We start from the raw sequence: 6,000 nt of genomic DNA, 5'->3' as shown, positions 1-6,000 counted from the left end.
TCAGAGTGAGGTTGAGAATCAACGTGACAAAAAAATTAAATGTCTACGATCTGATCGTGGAGGAGAATATTTGAGTCACGAGTTTGGCACACACCTAAGGAAGTGTGGAATCGTTTCACAACTGACGCCGCCTGGCACACCGCAGCGCAACGGAGTGTCTGAACGTCGTAATCGCACTTTATTAGATATGGTACGATCTATGATGTCTCTCACCGACTTACCGCTGTCATTTTGGGGATATGCATTAGAAACTGCAGCATTCACTTTAAATAGGGCACCTTCTAAATCCGTTGAGACGACACCGTATGAAATATGGTTTGGCAAGAAACCTAAGTTGTCGTTTCTTAAAGTTTGGGGCTGCGATGCTTATGTGAAGAAACTTCAACCAGAAAAGCTCGAACCCAAAGCGGAGAAATGCGTATTCATAGGATACCCTAAGGAAACTATTGGGTATACCTTCTATCTTAGATCCGAAGGTAAAACCTTTGTTGCCAAGAACGGATCCTTTCTAGAGAAAGAGTTTCTCTCGAAAGAAGTAAGTGGGAGGAAGGTAGAACTTGATGAGGTAATTACATCCCCTCTCGAACAGGATAGTAGCGCAGCGTGGGAAGTTGTTCTTGTGGCGCCTACACCAACTGAAAAGGAAGTTAATGATGATGATCATGAAGCTTCAGATCAAGTTACTACTGAACCGTGAAGGTCCACAAGGGAACGCTCCACACCAGAGTGGTACGGCAACCGTGTGATGGAAATCATGTTGTTAGACAACGGTGAACCTTCGAACTATGAAGAAGCGATGGCGGACCCTGATTCCAATAAATGGCTTGAGGCTATGAAATCCGAGATAGGATCCATGTATGAGAACAAAGTATGGACTTTGGTGGACTTGCCCGATGACCGGCGAGCCATAGAAAATAAATGGATCTTCAAGAAGAAGACTGATGCAAACGGTAATGTAACTGTTTACAAAGCTCGAGTTGTCGCAAAGGGTTTTCGACAAATTCAAGGAGTTGACTACGAAGAGACTTTCTCTCGTGTAGAGAAGCTGAAATCAGTCCGAATCATGTTAGCAATTTCCGCCTTTTATGATTATGAAATTTGTGAAATGGACGTCAAAACAGCGTTCCTTAACGGGAACCTTAAGGAAGAGTTGTATATGATGCAACCAGAAGGTTTTGTCGACCCTAAGGGTGCTAGCAAAGTGTGCAAGCTCCAGCGCTCTATCTATGGGCTGGTGCAAGCATCTCGGAGTTGGAACATTCGCTTTAATGAGGTGATTAAAGCGTTTGGGTTCATACAGGTTTACGGAGAAGCCTGTCTGTACAAGAAAGTGAGTGGGAGCTCTGTAGCTTTCCTCATACTGTATGTGGATGACATATTATTGATGGGGAATGATATAGAGATGTTGGAGAGCATAAAGGCCTATTTGAACAAGAGTTTTTCAATGAAGGACCTTGGAGAAGCTGCATACATATTAGGCATCAAGATCTATAGAGATAGATCGAGACGCCTCATAGGTCTTTCGCAAAAGTACATACCTTGACAAGATATTGAAGAAGTTCAATATGGAAAACTCAAAGAAAGGGTTCTTGCCAGTTTTGCAAGGTATGAGATTGAGTAAGACTCAGCCGCCGACCACGGCAGCAGATAGAGAGAAGATGAGTTTTGTCCCCTACGCTTCAGCCGTGGGCTCTCTAATGTATGCCATGCTGTGTACCAGACCTGATATAAACCTTGCCATAAGTTTGGTAGGGAGGTACCAAAGTGATCCAGGTATGGAACACTGGACAGCGGTCAAGAATGTCCTTAAGTACCTGAAAAGGACTAAGGAAATGTTTCTCGTTTATGGAGGTGACGAAGAGCTCGTCGTAAAGGGTTACGTCGACGCTAGCTTCGACACAGATCCGGATGACTCAAAGTCACAAACCGGATACGTATATGTGTTGAATGGTGGGGCAGTGAGCTGGTGCAGCAGCAAGCAAGAAGTCGTGGCAGCATCTACATGTGAGGCGGAGTACATAGCTGCTTCAGAAGCGGCTCATGAAGGAATTTGGATGAAGGAGCTCATCACCGACCTTCGAGTGGTTCCAAGCGCGTCGGGTCCTATGACACTCTTCTGTGATAACACTGGAGCCATTGCCATAGCCAAGGAGCCCAGGTTTCACCGAAAGACGAAGCACATCAAACGCCGCTACAACTCCATCCAGGACCATGTCCAGAGTGGAGTGATAGATATTTGTAAAGTACACACGGATCTGAATATTGCATACCCGTTGACTAAACCTCTTCCACGAGCAAAACATGATCAACACCATAATGCTATGGGTGTTCGATACATCACAATGTAACTAAATTATTGACTCTAGTGCAAGTGGGAGACTGTTGGAAATATGCCCTAGAGGCAATAATAAAATGGTTATTATCATATTTCCTTGTTCATGATAATCGTCTATTGTTCATGCTATAAATGTATTAACAGGAAACAGTAATACATGTGTGAATAAATAGATCACAATGTGTCCCTAGCAAGCCTCTAGTTAGCTAGCTCGTTAGTCAATAGATGATCATGGTTTCCTGATCATGGGCATTAGATGTCATTGATAACGGGATCACATCATTGGGAGAATGATGTGATGGACAAGACCCAATCCCAAGCCTAGCACTAGATCGTATTGTTCGTATGCTAAAGCTTTTCTAATGTCAAGTATCTTTTCCTTCGACCGTGAGATTGTGCAACTCCCGGATACCATAAGAGTGCTTTGGGTGTATCAAACGTCACAACGTAACTGGGTGACTATAAAGGTGCACTACGGGTACCTCCAAAAGTGTCTGTTGGGTTGGTACGAATCGAGATCGGGATTTGTCACTCCGTGTGACGGAGAGGTATCTCTGGGCCCACTCGGTATAACATCATCATGAGCTCAATGTGACTAAGGAGTTAGTCACAGGATGACGTGCTACGGAACAAGTAAAGAGACTTACCAGTAATGAGATTGAACAAGGTATAGGTATACCGACGATCGAACCTCGGGCAAGTTCTATACCGACAGACAAAGGGAATCGTATACAGGATTGATTGAATCCTTGACATCGTGGTTCATCCGATGAGATCATCGTGGAGCTAGTGGGAGCCACCATGGGTATCCAGACCCCGCTGATGGTTATTGGCCAGAGAGGTGTCTCGGTCATGTCTGCCTGTCTCCCGAACCCGTAGGGTCTACACACTTAAGGTTCGATGACGCTAGGGTTATAGGGAATTGTTGTACGAGGTTACCGAAAGTTGTTCGGAGTCCGGATGAGATCCCGGACGTCATGAGGAGCTCCGGAATGGTCCGGAGGTAAAGATTGATATATAGGATGGATGGTTTTGGACACCGCAAGTGTTTCGGGCGTCACCGGTAACGTACCGGGACCACCGGAGGTGGCCCCGGGGGACCACCGAAGGGGGGCAACGACCCCGGGAGGTAAGGTGGGCCAAGTGGGGGTGGGAACCAGCCCCTAGATGGGCTGGTGCGCCTCCCCACTCAGCCCATTGCGCAAGGGAGAGAAAAGGGGGGGGGCAAACCCTAAGCCAGGTGGGCCTAAGGCCCACCAGATGGTGCGCCACCCCCTCCTCCCTCTTCTGGCCGCCGCACCTCCCATCTGGGGGGGCTTCCGCACCCCCTAGGGTGGGAAACCTAGGGTTGGCGCCCCCTCTCCCCTCCCCCTATATATATTGGGCACTTTTGGCCATTGGAGATCAGACTTTTCCCTCTCCCTCGGCGCAGCCCTGCTCTTCTTCCTCCTCCTCTCTGCCGGTGCTTGGCGAAGCCCTTCCGGGAGACCTCGTCTCTCCATCGACACCACGCCGTCGTGTTGCTGGAGTTCTTCCCCAACCTCTCCCTCCTCCTTGCTGGATCAAGGTGCGGGAGACGTCACCGGGCTGCACGTGTGTTGAACGCGGAGGTGCCGTGGTTCGGCACTAGATCGGAATCGCTGCGAGTACGACTCCATCAACCGCGTTCTAGCAACGCTTCTGCTTAGCGATCTTCAAAGGTATGAAGATGCTCTTACCCCTCTCTTGTTGCTGGTCTCTCCATAGGAAGATCTGAATATGTGTAGGAAAATTTTGAATTTATGCGACGTTACCCAACAGATATCTCGTCAAAGGTAAAACTAATCCAGCAAGGCCGCCCGACGTGTCGACGAACCCGATAGGAGCCGCATATCTCGTTCTCAGGACACGGCGGATGGAAAAGCCTACAGGTGCCAAACCTCGAGTTGCCCCATGATGGCCCCGCAGTCTGTCCAGTTTGGACCAACACTCATGAGGAGCACTGGCCCGAGGGTTGATTAAATTATCCTCGGGGTCCGGAAAGTCCCTATGCAATTTTATTAGGTGATTAGGCAAATGTAGTACCAAAGTTGGGCCTTGCCAGATCAGCTTTAATCTAAAACGAATTATCAAGGGGGTCCCCATAACAACCCCGATCGTGTTAGGAGCACTCAGTTGTGGAACATAACACCAGTAGCCGAAACTAAGGGGGCAAAGGTGGAACAAAACACCAGGCTAGAAAGGCCGAGCCTTCCACCTTTTACCAAGTATATAGGTGCATTAAATTAAATAACATTTAATATGGTGATATAACAAGGAACCCATGCTGTCACATGGAAGCATCTGCACCTGCAACTAGCAACGCTATCAACAGGGTTAAGCAAGCAGTAACATAGCCAATCAGTGGTTTGCTAGGTTGAACAGGTTGAAGGTTTTCATGGCATTGTTGAGAGGTTAATATTTAACATGTGGTAGGCAACGAGACATAAACGGTAGCAACGGTAAAACTAGCATGGCAATGATAGTAATGGTATCTGGGGAAATGGTCATCTTGCCTGAGATCCCGCTTGGAAGAAGAACAACTCGGTGAAGCAGACGAACCAACATGGACAAACGGGTCCTCACATTCCGACACGCTTGCGGAACTCTATCGAGACGGGCAAACCGGAAACAAACATCAACACAAATATTCACCACACGATTCAGAACATGATGCATAACCTACAATGACGCGTGATCAGTTCAATGATGCAAGGGATGGCATGGCAATTCACCCCACACAAACTCTACACATTAAGTGAAGCTCGATATGCAACGGGTTGCATATCGACGAAACTCCACGATTAATTATTTAATTCACTCCCGATTATTTAATACGCAATATTAAATGTTGTTAACATGGCAAGGGGTGAAGCGATGATCCTACGTGTCATCCTAGTCGATTTACACATATAACTCATCTCTAACGGAGCTACGAACAACACAAGATCATCCGGCATGGTTGCAACATGCATGCAAAAAAATATGATGAGGATGTGCAAGCGAACCGAGATCAGTGTGTGTGTGCAAAAGGATAAAAAAAACTACACATGGCAAAATTGGGGTGCATGGGTTTCGAACCACAGATCCCTGTGTGCACAGGCCTAACGAAGCCAGTCCAGCTGGCTACTTGCAAGCGAAACGTTGGGTTTTGATTAAAATAAATGGAGCCAGGACCTCACTCCCGTGAGACTAAAATGCAGAAAACAAAATGTTGCATCCATGGGGTTTCGAACCTAGGATCTCCTCGCTGAAATCCAGTGGGATGACGAGCTCGACTACGCTTCTTCGCGTGACACAGGTGCAGGTGATTGCTTCTATTTCTATCATAGTAGCGGGTCTTCTTCCCCACAAGTGCACCGGAGTCTTACCAACAGAGGAGCAGACAAACGCGGTGTAGATGCTCGTTGAGGAGGTCCTGGGTGCGCGACGGTCGGGGACGGACGCCGATGGGGAAGCAGGGGATCCGCCACATCCGAAGGCAGGGAACCCATTCCCCAAGGGAGGGAGCTCTAATTCGAGGCGCTGGGTTGGGTCACTCGTTCCTGTCGTGGCAAGCAGAGGGAGGTGAGAGAAAGAGAAGAGAGAAAAAAAATAGAGGGCGGAGAGAAGCAGAGCAAGGAGAGGGCAACGGGATCCTGCTGGAG

The sequence above is a fragment of the Hordeum vulgare genome, chromosome 4H, assembly GCF_904849725.1.
Source record: "Hordeum vulgare subsp. vulgare chromosome 4H, MorexV3_pseudomolecules_assembly, whole genome shotgun sequence".
NCBI lineage: Eukaryota > Viridiplantae > Streptophyta > Magnoliopsida > Poales > Poaceae > Hordeum > Hordeum vulgare.
The sequence above is the reverse complement of the archived record's forward strand: the minus strand, read 5'-3'. Positions refer to the sequence as shown.